This window comes from Triturus cristatus, chromosome 8 (assembly GCF_964204655.1).
Source record: "Triturus cristatus chromosome 8, aTriCri1.1, whole genome shotgun sequence".
Classification (NCBI taxonomy): Eukaryota; Metazoa; Chordata; class Amphibia; order Caudata; family Salamandridae; genus Triturus; species Triturus cristatus.
In genome coordinates, this window is record NC_140591.1 from 41127472 (window position 1) to 41145237 (window position 17766).

The 17766-nt window shown below is 44.4% G+C and overlaps 1 protein-coding gene across 1 annotated transcript in view; it reads left to right on the forward strand.

Moving 5' to 3' along the window:
* LOC146799920 (uncharacterized) overlaps positions 1 to 17766 on the forward strand; it is a 74871-nt gene that overhangs the window by 4887 nt on the left and 52218 nt on the right. The window contains exons 2-3 of the mRNA XM_085620879.1: positions 6793 to 6872; positions 7649 to 7702. The gene's annotated coding sequence lies outside the window, so the exon portion shown is untranslated. The remainder of the gene's footprint in view (positions 1 to 6792; positions 6873 to 7648; positions 7703 to 17766) is intronic.

Sequence of the window (17766 nt, forward strand, 5' to 3'; positions counted from 1 at the left end):
ACATTTGGGTGGAATAAAAGGCTCACACCGTTTAATTGCTGCATAGTCCAAGGTATCACACATCTTCAAGGGTTAGTAGCTGAACTGTGGTTATTGAAGGCCTGTGTGAAGACATCTTTTCCAAATAAAATCTTGCAATGTAAAGGAATTGACCCCATCCTGTGTTTTGAAGTGCTATGTAGGCACATTTTTTAATTTAAGAACTATTCTACTTTATATGGAAAGAGCAAGCACATAATGAAATGCAGTCCAAGCTTTGTAAAATAGAGCAGACAAAGGCAACACACAGTGAAATCAGATATGAGACGCAAGTTCTACAGTACAAGGGGCAACACTAATATATATTAAATATGTTAAGTAGTTCAGTTTTATATTGGTAATGGACTATTGTGTCCTTGGAAATGAATAGTTTGAGACTCGTCACACAAAAGAATTAAGGAGCACACATACACACCCAGAAAAAATAGTAATGTCGCACATAAGGAAAACGAAAACTTGGCAGCATAGCTGACCTGGACTGTTCTCAGAGACTCCCCTCACAGAGGGACCCTGCTGCTGTGTGGAGCATAGGGTGCAGACAGGGTAGGGTCTGATCTGTCCCAGGGTGGTGGTGTAGTAGCACGTGTATAGCGCTTGATTACCCTGACTAGGTGCCAGAGCACGTTTTCAAAGGATGCAGCACCCGTCCCCTTTGGGTGTGCTATGGATTGAACTTCATCAAGTATATTTGGGTAGTGTTTTGGTGGACTTGAAGACCGGAGTTATATTTTGATTTTGTTCGTCATAGCACTTATGCAAGGATTTGATGCGAAAATGGGTGGGAAATTAGATCTTTTAGCTTTGGGTGCCAGTGTTGGATGGGTACAAACTGCGTGAGTGAAGTACAATTTGTGTACCAGTTGTCGTGGTGTTTTACCTGTATGCAGAGTCAGTTCAAATGACGCCAGAGTAAGTGTGCAGCTTTGTCTGTGCACCAGTGTAGGGAAAAGTGAGAGAAAAGATGCGCTCATCCCTGCAGGTGGATACCTACCAGTTTTGGCTTGGTCTCTATTGGATATGAGCATATCAAGGGACCAGTCATGAGATGATACCACTTCCGGGCGGGTACAATCTTTCATTATCTACAGCATGGGTGCTCATAAACATTATTGCAGGAGACAAAAATAATTGTCTGCTGCAGTGACAGCTCCTGCATTAGGGTGTTGGGACTCCACCCTTCTGATTTTGAGTTCTGGATTTTTTTCCTTCTGTTCTTACACATAATACATCCCATTCTTTAGAGCATCATGGTCGCACAATATACCCTTTTGTGGCAGAATTCTCCCCGCTTCAGCTAAACCTTCTTTTAGGAGTTAGGCGTTGCATGTTTTGTTTGCTTAGTCACTGCACTTCACCTTGGTTATCATTGCTGTCCCACCATTTTGAAAGTTGCCCTGCTACCACTGGTCTGCAGTGTGATTTAGGGCAACAGTGACATGTGGGAGTAAGGTCACCTTTTCTGTACTGCCTTTCCTCGGGTCTGTCACCTGTATGTTTAGGAGGTCACATGCTTTTCTGCTTCTCTGCAGAGAAACAGAAAATAATATGCATGGCCCTTAGAGCGGACCATTTTGCCTTTCACTACAACCAAGATGTTAGGTTTGCCTAGTGAGCTCATACTTAAAACATTAAATTAACTGCTAGGTGCAACCAAAATGCAACAAGCAACGACAACTGGAGACGGCAGAGGGAAACAGAAACAGCAGGAGGCGGCTGTGCAAGCAATAACGGGCAAGCAACGACGACAACGATGACGGGAGAGCGCAAGAATTTCAAAAGGTACCTGAATCCGAGCCTGAGTAGTGGAAGGGCACCTATAAAGTAATTAATTGGAACTTTGTCCATGCTCCTTCAAAGGGACAAACACGAGGAAGAAAGTGAAACTGACAGGCGCTGACCAATGTGATCCAAGGAAAGAAACAAACAAAAGCTCTCGCAAGGGAATCTTGGGCAAAACCTAAAAATTACACAGGGGAGCGGCGTGCAGTAAAACCATCAGTAAAGATTTTAAATTTAAAAATACATGAAAATTATTTACCACACCATAGCTTATTGCACAAGAACTGTGGTGCCTGGCCTTGTCCTTATGGCTTTGCTTAGTTAATCGTGGTCATAAATTTACATAATAAATGCTTCCCCTGCATTGATGCTGCCAGGGCTCACCCCTGAGACGAAGGGCCTGATCTAGATGTTGGTGGATATGGTCCCACCGTCACTTTTTCGAGGGTCTTCCCGCTCACCGTCTTGGCGGTCCACTCATTGTATTTAGATGTTGGCGGGTCTCTGGAGGCAAGACCGTCGGAGTCCCGCCACCTCCACCAGAATCTTGCACCCGCCTCGACAGCATCAGAGGGAGAAGCGGCAGTCAGAGGAAGTCCCGCCAAGAACACCTCCGTCCCAATTACTATGTGCCTTTCTGTCGAGGCAACTGTGGCAGGGAAACTTCCAAACTCGGGTTGGGAGAAACGATGAAAATGATGTGAAAACATAACTTTTTTCGAGATCCCACTTCCGTTTCCGTCCAGGTCCTTCCTGTGCCGCTTCTACGTGACCACTACGCTCCCCCACCCTGTTGTCGCCGGAATCTAAGGTAGGCTTCTGTGTCACTTGTCTCACTATGAATCATGTGGTAAAATTAGTTTCCACCTCATGTATTTTTACATTGCTCTTGGAACCGCCGCGGCGGCGGGACGACGGTAGTCCCAGCAAGATCTAAATCAGGCCCTTAGTTTGTAGGTTATAAGTTAGAGTAGGTCATGATGACTGATCCGACAAGTGAAGTTAAGCTAAAGACGCGCTTGAGCTAGAACGTCCCACTGGTAGAGGTGCCCTGGGTTGACCATGTGCCTTAGCTGCCCCTAAACAGATGGGCGGCTGTCTGAGAAACGCAGTTAGTGGGTTGGTAGCGACTGGCAGCTGGGCGGTGAGAACGGGGCCTGCGCATACCATTGCAATCTTAACCTGAGAGAGGGACTCAATGAGATCATGTTGGGACCGTAACTTTGCACTCGGTTAGAGAAGCATCACTTGAAATGTATACAAGAGATCTACACTGACCACGTCTGTACTGCAAATGGCAATAAAAATAAGTTTAAAAAAAAACTGCTTCCCCTGCCACTAAATTAAAATTTGTTGACTATCCTCTGCAAAAGCACCAGAAATGTACCTCACGCAGGGATTGGGCCAGTGGCCTCATTGATCATGCTAACTGTGTTAATTAATGCCTTGTCTTTTACCTGTAATTCTAGACAGTTGAGTTCTCTCCAGCAGCCAAATGGGAGGCACTGCACAAGCAGAATCAATGAGCAGGGTCATTGCAGAGCAAGATCCTAGATGCAAATCGTCAATTCACACTCCCTGGCAAAGCCAGGGTCGCTGCCTGGCCAGCTATGGCTCCTATGAATGTTGATGGAACTAGTGTCCTCAGAAAATGACCCCATCCAAGGCTCTCTCATTCATCTACCCTGTACCATGGATTCCTGTCCTGCTGGTGGAAGGTCCCCTTCTGTACTGCACCTTCAGCACAGCCTGTCTGCTCTGAAGCTATGAGGGTTGCAGGCATCTAATTAAAGTCCAACAGGTTTGGCTGGTGCTTTTGATCAAATGGAAAATTGCATTCAAATTCAATTTCGTGTTCACCATTATTGCTATAAGTTAGACATGTTTTTAAAACACACAAAGCTGTGCGTTTGCAGTCTTTGCAAAGTTCCACACCTCCAACCTGCGTTGGGGGTGTGGACATTTCAGTGAATGTGCTTTAATACTTGCATTAAAAAAAATACAGATTCCTTCAAATAGAACAGTAATAATTAAAAAGCTCCAAAATCACCTTGCATACAATACCATTTTCCCCAACAAATATCAGTGAGAGCTGCACCCCAAGGGCCTTCCTTTAATGTTGCGTCATTACAGGGGGACATGTCCCCCTTAAAATATACTTGGAGCCTGCCGCCTGCTGATCCACCTCGCGGCTTTGGGTGAAAAAACACAAATGTGATGGTCACAAATCTTGAACCCCCCCCCTTTCATTGTTGAGCATTTTTCTTGAGACTAACTAACATAATTTACAAATAAATCCGTGCACGGTTTCATCAACAGAAAAAGGACATCACTTTCATTTTTTCAATGGAGTTTTGGAGTGCTAAAAATAAAAATAAAGCATTTGTGTATTGCAGAAATGAATAATGCTCACTAGACCTCTTTGCCCAGTGAAAGCCGAAGCCCACTCTGACGTATTTTGCAAAACAATGGCCAATTATGAGGCATTGCGAGCATTTCTAAGCAGAAGGCTTCAAGTGCTAGAGACGTCTCTAACATCAAACTGACCTTAAACGTATTGCACATTCCAAACCTCTATCACCCTCCCAGACGAGCTTCAACAAAGGGAAACCTTAAGGCAGTGGCCTTAGAGTTTAGACTGCCAGGATTGAAAGGGCGTGCACCCTAATGTGCAGTCCATGCAGGACAACACGTATGTTGGTCCTGCCAGCCACTCCGAGAACAACTAAACTTTATCGAGGAGGTTTGGTCTTTTTTTCAGCCTGTGTAAAACATGTTAAAAATTAAGAATACAACCTCTGCTGGCTGAGCAACCTTCTCCAGAAGTCTGGCTCAACTTGTGCCACTGGCACAGTGTGCTCCTGGGCAGCCTCCTTCTCAGGCCGGGTTTACGTCCTGTCCTCTACTGACGTACCTTGCCCCCTTGGTCAGCTTGACTCTCAAACAGAGTCAAAACTGAATACTTTCTTACATTGTATGCATGTGATGGCCAAGTGAAAGTCCTGACAGAGCTTAATATGTATAGATTTTCTTATGCAGCACCAGAATCAAACCATCGCATTAAGGCATTGGCATTTTATTGGCTAACAAAGGAAATGAGGCACAGGGTGAGATGTAGTTCATACATTGCAAGCACTGTAAGCACATATGCCAACACATGCATGAGAGGCAAGCTGACCAAGAGAACAAGGTGCGTCTGTAGTTGACACAAGGTGAGAGATTAATGCTTATGGCCGAGTCTGCTTGGGAAGATCACACAGAGCGACAGTGGCACGGGTAGGCAAGACTTGTGGAGGACGTTGCCCAGGAGCAGGTGGTACGCCAGAGGCACAATGTGAGCATGTTACTTGCCCACCAAGAGGGGAAACAAGCAATGGGATTCAAAAATACTTTCTCGAATTTTTAATGAAAATATTCTTATTTTAGGGAAAAATGCTCAGAAATCGTTGAAAAGAGACTTACCTGAATGCATTCTGAAATATTTAGTCATATTGATTTTGCCAATGAGAACTCGAGTGTTCTGAAATGACATGTCTGATTGCCTCACCATGAAAGTACAGCCCTTATTTGCAGCACCCATAGCTAGAGTGCAGTTTGCTATAACAATATTAACATTTTCACACAACGGGCTTTATCAGACAAAAGGTCGCTACATCCTTGGAAGATACCACTAGCCTACGATCACCCGAAGTGATCGGCTTCCCTGGCTCGCCCTCAGGCAGCAGCGGCCCACAGTGCAGACCCTTCCCACACTGCCGTTCAGGCTCATCATGGTCCTTCATAGTTTACAGAGACGCTAGTATTTTTTTTCTTTTGAGTTTTATATAGCGTGAATAGACCCAAAGGTATCCGAGCGCTTGACATGAGCACCAGTTGCGTTACAGACGGGCACATTCATTTTGTTAGGCACGGAGATTAAGTGATTTGCCCAGAATCACAGGTTGTTGAGCGTCCCTGCCGAGAATACAACCCGGTTCCCCAGCTTTGAGGTCGACTGCTCTAGCTGTTAGGCCACATCCATTCGGGCCTGAACTGCACCTGCAACCTTCCACAGGCCATTGAAGAAGGTCACTGAGGTGTTCCTGGAATTCATGGTCCTCGGCATCAAAAGAGAGCGGGATCTTTCACGCCGCTCAAATTAAGAAATAGGCAGCTGAGTAATGTACTTTTTCTCTCCGTGTAATGTGTGCTCTGGCGACTAGCGTGCACGCTACTGGAGCAACTCTGCATGGTGTGTAATGGCAGGGTGCGTGCAAGTGCGCCCTACTGAGAACATAGGTCTGGAGTCTTTGTAGGAGTTGTTTGGAGATTCAGGCGTAGAATGTTGCCGTAGTCCAGCCCAGGGAGGATGAGTGCTTGCGTGATGATCCGTTTAGTGTTCCAAGGCAACCATTTGAAGATTTTTTTGCAACATGAGTAGGAAGTGGACGCATTAGGTGCACACTGCATTGACTTGAGCCGCTGTACTGAGTTTATTATCTAGGGTGATCCCCAGATTACGTGCGTGGTATGTGGGTGCGGGGTTGGGTCCTATCTTCGATGTCCACCAAATGGAGTCCGTTGAGGAGGTCTTGTTGTCAAAGACCAGTACTTCTGTCTTGTCAGAGTTGAGCTGCAGGCAGTCGGTTCGCATCCAGTCTGCTACCATGGTCATGCAGTTTGTGAAGTTGGTTCTGGCGGTGGTTGTTTTGTCCGTCAGGGAAAAGATGAGTTGTGTATGATCGCTGTAGGAAAAGACCGTGATGATGTTGGCGAGTAGTGTCATGGACATGTTGAAAAGGTTGGAGCTGAGGAACTCTGCATATTAATTTATCTGTCTCTGTTTGTTTTGTTTGTTTTATTTCTGTAACACTAACCAATTACAAGACTTTCTGAGTAATTCAATGTTTTATTGCTCTATATTTATCCTATAGGCTCAAATTCTTTAGGAAGTCTTTAAAGATCTCATAGGATCCTTTCTACTACTTTCCTTAGGCTTAGGCCCAGCAGACTCCTTCTTAGCTCCAGAGGGCGGCTAGAGCTCCACCGCCAGTGTCCTCAGGTTAAAGGACAAGGTAAGTGTCTTTTTAACACAGGTAACATAAAAAAAAATCTAAATGATTGGATATCTGATTCTTCTCAACTCATCATCTACTGCTGTTCTTCCCAACTACATCTTTTCCAGCCATGTTCTGCTTGAATTTCTTTCTGTTTGTTTCTCCTGTCTGTTTTATGCTCTCTTTTGATATGTTTCTTAGTCCTTCATACTCTCTTCTCCTCAACCCTCCATTACAAGAACAAGGCCCTTAGTTAGGCCATCAAGACTTGCTCCTAAAAAAAAGAAATTCAAGAGATTTTAGGATCATATGCACAGTTGTCATGGTTTTGACATCGGTTGTCCTGTACTCTTCCCGAACTACCCCTGTCACGCACCTGGTCATCCACGGTCCTCATCAGAACCATGATGGGCCCACAGCGTTTCCAGGTGGAGTGCAGGCTTCCATTTCTGTCATTTGTCTGTATTTCGAGGTCTGCCTCTTTGCCCTGTGGTGCTCCTCCCTCTAACAGAGCTCCTCAGTTTCGATTCCTTCTGGCTGTTATGAATCTTCATCATGTTCCCTTTGCAGCAGGCTATTCTCCTCCGTGAGTCGACTCCTCGTTGGTGGTCCTCCGCTTCCCAGGTCTTGGGTCAAAGATTGCCAGCATGAGAGACCCTTTTATAGTCCTTTGTTGGTTTTCCCACTCCATGTCTTTCCTCTGTATTGTTCTTTCTGTCTTCTAATTTTTCCTTCTTTCCCTGTTTGTCAGTCTTTCTTCTAGTTCTACATCTTCCTCTCTTCTTCCTTTGCAGGTCTTCGTCCACTCTCAGTATCCTGAGGGCGTCGTTAGGACTACTCCTCCTTAGGTAAGTACTCCCATCCACGGCGGGGTTTACGATAGCTTATTTTTGTCCTCATTGTTTTGTTAGCTCTCTGTAACCAAAAATACAACACTATTGTTCACTCTCAAGCTTACTAGCTAGACGTAATTAAAACCACATGTTTCTGCATATTTCACTCCCTGAGCACACTACAAATGGTTTACATTGCCTGGACACATATCTACTTTTCTTTCTGCAAGGTTGCGCCAAGAGTTAATTCACAACAAATGACTGCCCATGGCTGAGAATCAGTCTGGGGTATACAGAGGCTTTTTATTTTCTAAATTGTCATACTTTTCTCTGTAAGCTCCTCATATTAAAAAATGTGGTGCTCTGCTTCACTATCCACGCTACTAGCAAGACACAATGAAACCCCAAAATCAGATTGAACCCACACTTTAAATCAACAAGAGGCTTAATGTCAAAAGCAAAACCTGAGGTACACTTGTACATCTTTTATTACAGACAGCCATGTCTTACCATTGGTTCTGGTCTCTTAAACAACACGTACGCTCCATCAGCCAGGCCGCAGAATGTTTGGTGCCGGGCTCCGCTTTCACTCTGGCAATGCCAAGTCTGCAAGGAATCCGGCCAGATACTTAGGCAGTGGATAGTCAGCTGGGGGTCATTTGTCTCTATGTGAATGCTGTGCTTGGAATGTTCCATCAGACAGATTCATAGGCAGTGGATTGTCAGCAGGGGGTCTTTTGTTTCTATGTGAATGCTGTGCTCGGAATGTTCAGCAGATTGCTTGTTTCTTGAAGCCAAATTCGTTTGCCAACAAATTCAGAATCTTACATTGAACTAGTTGCTGTCAGAGGCACCACATACACTCCCCAACCCACTACAATCTTCCCAAAAATGAGTGCCCAAAGTATTTGCACCCCAATAATCGGGCCTTTTATTGGATTTTGGACCTGAAAGCATCTGTTCATGCAGGCTGCAAGGGAGTATTGCATCAGACTATTTACTAGAAGAGAATCAGCATTGTGAAAGCCAGTGTGTCTCGTTTTTTGGGACCCATTGGGTTTGCCAGTGCTTTTTGGTGATGCTGTACAGCAGTTGCTGTGCAGCATGGGCAACGCAAAAGTCTGTCATTTTTTAGGCACCCACATGCAGGTGTTATTGCTTGCCTGCTTGTCATTACATGCCTAATAACTGATACGGGGGGCATTTTCTTTTACCTATCACTAGGCATCTTGGCCTCAAGAAATGGAAATAATAAATAGTAATAGCACAAACAGTGATTTTACTAGGCAGGGGCTTCAGCAGCATTTCGCTGCCTGGTCATAGCCCAAAATCAAAAAAAAATTCTGGATTGCAAAGGAGGAGCAGGTGGGAAGGAAGTAACGGGGGTGACTGGGGAGAGAAAAAGCAGCGCATGAGGGAAAGTAACACACTTCACAAAGCAACACATATAGTAGCATGGAGTTTGGGGTAGTTTGGTTGGGAGGAGAAGCACACGAGAGAGCTTGCAGCATGAGCGAGACAACAGCACAGAAAGCCGGGGGACATGCAATGGAGAACTCTGAAAGACACATGGACTTATGAAGTGCTTAAGCAAAATAAGTAGTTTGCTAAAGGTGAGCCATAGAAGATGGGGAAGAGAATGTGCTCCATGGGAGGGTCAAACTCAAGAACAACAACCTGGAACAGGAAAAGTTAGCAATTTAGAAGCCAGCAAATGACTCAAAATTAAGCCAATCATCAGTAAACAGCGAGTGGGCTATAAGCCTAGGCAAGTTCTTTGTAAGCCCACAATAGTTCTTTTTAGCTCAACCTAAAAAAAACGTTCACCACATAAAATTGTCTTTATTTCTTCCTCATTAACAACACATTGTGAGAAGGTGCCCTCTTTTTGCATGGTCGCCCCCCACTTTTTGCCAAACTATTGATGTAATTTGACTGAGTGTGCCCTGGGTTCCTGCCAACCTGTACCCAGGGCCTATGTTCTTTCCCTAAACTGCATTAATACAAAACCCTTTGTCCGCATGTAAGTCCCTTGTAACTGGTACCATAGGTACCAAGTCAACTTTGACCAAGGAAGGCCTCTAAGGACTGCAGCATTTATTGTGACACCCTTGGAGGCCATGTACATTTACACACACACACAGTGCCCTTGCAGGTTGCGTGTTTTGGTGCAACAAAGTGAAGAGTCGACATGGCATTCATCACTATGTGCCACGCCTACAACCCACTTCCCTGGCATAGGTAAGCCACCCCTCCAGTGTTGAAAAGTAAACCTCTTTGAAGAAGAAAGATGCTGAGGCTTGAAGTAGGGTGTCTCAGGTTTATTTTCAGTAGTAGGTATAAACAACTCATCCACCCAACTGTCAGTAAGATAATGATCTCACTGCTCACACACATTCCACAGCTGGCTTAGTCCTGACATTCCAGAACACTAAGCATCATCAGAGTGAAGAACATAGACAAGTTGTACCCCATTGTCTGTAAGCAAAGTCTCAGGAATCCCTTCCTTGGCAATAATATCTTTTAGACATCGAATAACCGTAGCAGAATTAATATTCTTCACAAAAATCACTTCTGGCCACCTTGAAAACAAATCCATGACCACTATAACAAACGTGTCAGAACCATCCCCATGAATAGGCCCTAAAATATCAAGAGCAATATCCTTCCAGGGGCCACACGGACGAACTCTTTTTTCCATGGGCTGTGTCCTAGTTTTCAAAACCTTTTCACTAAGAGCACATTGAACACATTCCCTGACTAAATGTTCAATCTGTGTGTCTAAACCCGGCCACCAATAGCTAGAACGCACCCTCTCCTTAGTTTTAGAAATTCCTAAGTGTGCCTCATGTGCCAAATCCAAAACCTCTTTCCTTAAAGACACAGGGGGTACTAATTTGTGACCTCTCAACAACAAACCCTCACAACTTGAAAGTTGGTCTTTTACCAACCAAAAATCTCTCACGGAGTCACTGCCTTGATCTTTATGGTTCCAACCCTCACAGATTAATTTGGAGACTTCTTGAATAGTGTTGTCACCCTTACAAGCATCCAACCACCTCTCACGAGAAATAACCTTATAATCTACTCCACAGACAAAGTCCTGTGGAAGACTAAAAGATGGATCTGAATCCTGATCCAGTTTGTCTTGTTGTTCGTCAGGAACTAACCTAGAAAGAGTATCCGCAACAACATTTTCTGACCCCGGAACATGTTTAACAATGAAGTTAAACCCCTGTAATCCAACCACCCATTTTGAAATTCTGGGAGATATCGAGTCAATCCCTTTTTTAGTTAGTACTTCACAAAGGGGCTTGTGATCAGTTCTTACAACAAATGAGGTGCCCCACAAAAACTTTTTTAATTTCTAAATGGCCCAGTGTACCGCAAGGGCTTCACGTTCAATTACAGAATAGCGACATTCAGCTCCTTTCAAACACCTAGATATAAACATGATGGTATTTTCTGGCAGAACACCCCCTTGATACAGGACTGCACCAATACCTTTCAGACTTGCATCAGTAGATATAATAGAGCTCTTACTGGGGTCAAAATTCCTCAAATTTGGAGCATTCTGTAATTTCATTTTTATGTCATTAAATTCCTTGTCACACAAACTATTCCAACTAAACTTCTCTCCTCTCTTTAACAAATTTCTCATATTGAACGTGACCTCAGCAAAATTCTTTATGAATTTATTATAGTATTCAGCCATACCTAAAAATCTCATGAGTTCCTCCTTGGAAGAAGGAACCACAAGATTACTAATGGTATTCACAAGGTCAGCTTTTGGAACTACACCTTCCGCACTAATAGTGTGTCCCAAATAGTCAATTTTGTCGAGACCAAACTTACACTTTTCCTTCTTTACAGTCAAATTGTGAGAGGTAAGCTTGTCCAGCACTTGCCTAACCCTTCTTTCATGTTCAGCAACCGTAGATCCATATACCAAAATGTCATCTTGGTACACACAAATTCCAGGGATGTTAATTAAGACCTTCTCCATGACCCGTTGAAAAACTGAGGCTGCAGAAACCAGGCCAAATGGAAGTCTAATAAATCTAAATGTCCCAAACGGAGTAATAAAGGCAGTAAGATCTCTGGAGGACTCATCAAGTAAGATTTGATGGTACGCCGATGTTAGGTCAATTGTACTAAATACCTTTGCCCCACCTACCATGCTCAACAGCTCAGAAATGTTAGGTAAGGGATATTTATCTACCTGAACGCATTTATTGAGTTGTCTGAGGTCCACACAGAGCCTCAAAGAGTTGTCAGGTTTCCTTGCGGCCACCACCGGAGCAAGCCAAGATGTACCCTCCACCTCCTCAATTATGCCCTGGGACTTCAGTTTATTTAACTCCTTAAGCATGTCTTCCTTGACAGTGAACGGAACATTTCTGACTTTACAGGAAACAGGAGCTGAGCCAGGAAAAAGTTTAATCTTATGACAGTAACCCTTAAGGCAACCTAGCTTGTCACCAAAAACCAGTGGATATTGGCTTATCAAAAGAGCCTGTAGTGAAGAACCATCCACCACCGACTCAACACTTCTTTTTTCTCTCAAAATGATAGGAGGATTGCTGTTCGGGTCTAACATGACACCAAGATCTTTTTGGTGCCACCAACTAATAATGCTATCACCTTTCTTTGAAACATAAACCTTCCCACTAGCAAAACGTTCCCAGTATTCAATTAGACCATTAAAGTAACCCCTTAACTCAATAGGATCACCTCCATATGCAGTTGGACGAATGTCTGGCTTCAATAGTTTAACTTTCTTGCACAAATTATCCTCAAAGAATCTGCTAGAAATGATAGTAATTTTGGCTCCTGAATCAAACAAAACCTTGGTTCTGTGACCCTCCACCAAGATGAAATCAAGAGGCCCCTCAGCCCCAACCTGGACCACAATTTGTCCACATTCAAAATCATGTTGATCTGATGTGCTGCCATCAGAGACTTCACTAACTTTTTTCTTTAAATTTTTGAACCTGCAGGCACTTACAAAGTGACCCTTCTTCTTACAATGAGAACATGTAACATTTAGTGCAGGACATGACTTATCATTTGCCCAATGTGAAGTGCTATTGCATCTGTAACACTTCCCACCTCTGTTAGAATTCTCACTAGATTTATTTGCACTCATATCTTTAACACGGGTCTTTACGTGAGAGTCACCCTTGTCCGCTTCTTTCCTAGACGCCGAATTTGTATTAATCAGCGACACATCTTTATTAAGATCTTTCTTTATCACCTTTACACATTGTAAAGAGTGTTCTATTCTCTTAGCGACTACTAGAACTTCATCCAAAGAAGGTTCATCTTTCATCCAGAGTTCATCACGTACTTTCTCAGATACACAACCAAGCATAAACTGGTCACGTATTCTTTCATCCATTAGTGCGTCAAACTTACAACTAGAAGCTAAGCGTCTAAGTTCCGTTATATAATTCTCTATATTTTCCTCATCATTTTGCATACGTTTGCCAAAATGGTATCTTTCCAAGATGGTGCTAACTTTTGGCAAGTAGTGAGCATCAAGTTTATAAATACACTGCTCATACTCATTGAGACCCGAACTGGAACTGCTAGGGACATCCGGTAAATGGTCAAAGACATCCTGTCCCTCAGACCCCAGACAATGCATCAATAAAGCTGTCTTCCTCTCCACACTTAAAGAAGTACCACAGACACGAGCGTAGCGCTCGAAAACCTTCTTCCATTTGGACCATTTAATGGGAGGGTCACCTGGGGATTGTAGAAAAAATGGGGCTGCAGTGACGTTTTGCATGTTAAGAGGAGATAAAGATGTGCAAAAAAAACTGATCCAATAACCAAGTGTCTGGTAGTAAAGAGCTGTGCGTGTCAGCGCTGTTGAGTTGAGGATGATTGGCACACTAAATGTTAAGAAGAAGGCTGAGAGCAATTCCGTTGAGCTGAGCGTGCCAGCACTGTTAACAATAAAGATGACTGACACGCCAAAAGGCAAGAAGATTAGCTGTGCGTGTCAGCGCTGTTCGGCGTTAAGCTGTGCGTGTCAGCGCTGTTAGGATCAAGACGATTGACACACTAGAGTAACGCCGTTAGGCTGTGCGTGTCAGCGCTGTAAAAATAAAGATGATTGACACGCTAAAAGACAAACAAATTAGCTGTGCGTGTCAGCGCTGTTCGGTATTAAGCTGTGCGTGTCAGCGCTTTTAGGATCAGAACCATTGACACACCAGCTATTGAAAAGGAAGACTTTAAATCAGGGCGTTAAGCTGTGTGTGTCAGCGCTATTAGATAAAGGCAATTGACACGCTGGAGGTTGCAAAGAGAGTGCTGTGCGTGTCAGCGCAAAAATGAATATGAACACTGAAAGGAGCTTCCACGTTTGTTCACGTAACATGTGTTCAGTAGTAAAGTTATCAAAGACGGCGAAGACTCTCTCTTAAAAAAAAACTCCTCAACTGTTTATGACGATGTTTGCTTAGCAACCCATTGTTGTAGCATCCAGCAAGCTTTCGAGCGAATCAGATTACGTTAAAATACACAGCAGCCAATCAGGATACAGCTTCTTATCCACCAATCCAGGAGAAGTTCTGAAATTAGTGTAAGCCCTTCATGCGTTTCAGCCCCCATGCATTCCAACCTGTGACGAGGGATATCCAGAACTTCAAGGCGTCATGGCTTCTGCAGGCAGGAGAACGCGCAGTTGATAACGACCAGAGCGCGTGAAGAAGCGCGAGGGCTAGCGTGAGTCATTTGATTATTTCCCAAATTACCGTTAATGAGAAAAGTGCGTGATTAGTGCACTCTTAGTACAAACTATCACAGCTACCTCGTTATCTCAGGGAAGTAAGGTCATTGAATGCTAGTAGAGATATTAGGAAGAGTTTTAGAGATTGCGCAAATGCCGAGCAGAGCGTTCTAAGCAGTAGTTGACAGGAATAATTAAAAAAAATGTCTCTAAACGAAATTTATTAAGTAAGGAACGTTCTTACTTGATGTAAAAGGTCTTCTTTGAAGAGAAGAGATGAAATATTGTAGTTCGCCAGAAATGAGATGAAAGTTGGAGTTGAGTTGAGATCCCAGTCGTCGCCAGTGTTGAAAAGTAAACCTCTTTGAAGAAGAAAGATGCTGAGGCTTGAAGTAGGGTGTCTCAGGTTTATTTTCAGTAGTAGGTATAAACAACTCATCCACCCAACTGTCAGTAAGATAATGATCTCACTGCTCACACACATTCCACAGCTGGCTTAGTCCTGACATTCCAGAACACTAAGCATCATCAGAGTGAAGAACATAGACAAGATGTAATTACAGGAAAAGAAAGCCATTACAACACCACCCCTCTAGCTGGGTGCACTATACCAGTGGTGAGGGTACAGGTGCATGAGCTCTGTACACCTACAGTGTCTAAGCCAATTCTTAGACTTGGATGCCAGTGTGGGATTTAATGAAAAATGCACTCAGAGGGCATCTTAGAGGTGCCCCCTGAAAAACGACCTAACTCTAGTGTCCTGGCTCAGTGGCTGCTCACTAGCTGCCACCACCAGACCTGTTTCTGGCCCCCTGGGTCTAGAGCCTGCTACTCTTGGGGGGTCTGGAACAATGCACATCCTGGGACGAGGTGCCAAGCCTCCTCCCCCAGGATGGGCAGGGTCCACGAAGGGGAAGCTTCAAAGGCTTGCCGCCTTTGTGAGCTATCCCAGCCATTTTCTGCTTCCAGCAACTGGCCCCCACCAGCTGTGACCCCCCCACTTTGGGTGGGAGAATCAGTGGGAAAACCAAGTGAGGAAGGGAGGTGTGCCCACTTTTGCCAGCCCCACCCCTCTGGTGGGGGAGGCAAGGTGAAGCACAACACTCAGTCCCCGCCATCTTGCAGATTGGGGGACCCAGCCAACCCCAACCAGAGAGAGACATATCCCCCCCTCCCAATATCCCCCCTCCCACTGGAGGGTGGCATAATAGGGGGTGTAATCCCTCCAAGGAAGTGACCCATTGGTCCCGACCTGTACCTACCTATAACGCTCCTAAATGTAGTTTTAGTGGCAACCCTGAACCTTGCTTCCTCAGACAAAAAAACAACTAGAAGAAGGGCAGAAGAAGGACCGAAGAAGTCGTGCTGAAATAAGAAGAGGACGACGCCCCCTGACTTGGCCCCTGCCCTACCAGCCTGCCCCCACCTCGAACCTGCTCCAGCGAAATCCCAGTGTGTCCTGCAGCCAGCAGCCCCCAACAACCCGGAGGTCCTGCCCTGCCTTCTAAAACCAAGACTTTGTCTTCCGTGAACACCAGATTTGCTCAACAGACTCTGGCTCCAGCCAAATCTGCAAGTCTGCACCACTCTGCACCCGACGCCCTCACCTGAGTGGCCCAGCCCCACAAGGAGGTCTCCCTGGCAATTCCGACCTGAGATCTGGTGATCTCTAACCTGCCTTGAATCTCCAAACGACCCCTGCAGTCCCTTTCTGAAGGATTCCCCGCGACCAAAGCTGGTATGAAAACCCGACGCCTGCAACCGACGTCCCACGGCCTGGGATGGCCGAACCAATGGTGTCCCCATCCCCAGGCATCTCAACTTACCTCTCCAACCAGTAGTCACCTCCAGAAGATCTTCGCCCCCGAGCCTGCAGTGTTTGTTGCAACCGGAAAATCCCCATTGAAACCAACTGGGCACCTGACGCCAAAACAGCACCCTGCACCCAGCTGACCCATGTGCCCCTGCGGGTGTACTTTGGGTGCTGACTCGGATCCCCGTTTGCCCTGCGCCTAACAGCAGAAGCTTTGCTCCCACAACCTTGTGGCCTGCTTGTGAGCAGCCACTACCCGGAGGCCCCCTATCCCCCATTGGATAAAATTGAGCCTCAGCACTCTGCACCCGGCTGCCCTAGTGCTGCTCAGTGTGTTCTGAGAGTGCATCCTCGACCCTGGGGGAACCCTGGGTCTAACCCCAGAATACCAAATTCAACAAATAAGTACTCACCTGCAAACCGTTAACTTCGTTTCTTTCCATAGGATTGCATTGACTGTTTTTCCTTGAAAATTCTTCGAAGTCTGGAGTTGGTTTGTATGAAACATTGAAAAACTTAAATGTACTAAAAGTGAACTACTTACCTTTTGTCTAGGAAATGTCTCAGTGTAATATCTAGGGACATCACACTGATTAGCAAAAGTAACTTAAAAAGTAATCTAAAAAGTAACATGCACAGTAATCTGTAAAGTAACTGAAAAGTAATTTCGAACTGTTAACCTACCTGTAATTCAACCAACTGCATTTGAACCTGCATTCAACTGCAAATCACTGCATAAGATTTTGCAAAGTATTATTTCACTTACCTGCACCAGGCTTGGCTTGGTTCTAGAAATAAAAGAACTAAATAATATTTTTGATACAGACATATTGGTCTGAGTTCAGTATTTGAGTGTATGGCATCATTTCTTGCCTGAGTGTGTACAACGAATGCCCAACACTACCCTCTGATAAAGCCTTACTGATAACCCACACTACCACACATAGAGAGTAAGGTGCTATCTACTTTTACCTCTGCCTACCTTTGGGGTTCCACTGGACTCTGTGCACACTAGACCTAATTTTTGGGATAGTATATACAGAGCCAGCTTCCTACACACGTCAACTATGTAAACTTGTATTTCTATCAACATTTTAGCTTACATGCATTTTATGATAATGTCATAAATTGTTTTATTTGATTGAAGCTGCATTTATCAAATGCATTAAACTGCCTTTACTCAAGTAACAGGCATAAAATGAACTTTGCACCACCAACCAAGAGTAAAATAGACTGCAGAGCTATGCTAGTTGTCATAGATAAGCCAAACACATATTTGGCTAAATGACATCCAATTTTGCAATAGTCTGTTATAATTTACCCTTTTCAATTTATGTTGCTTTTGCTTCACAAACTGCATTGAATACATATTTAAAAGTCTATCCTTCTGCATCTGAGGTGCAAATAACATAAACAATATATCCCACAAGTAAATGATACATGGGTCCCTATTTAGAGTTTGGCAGATGCCGTACACTGTCACCAACAATGCAGATATCCAGTCAGCAGCAGTGTAAGCAGATT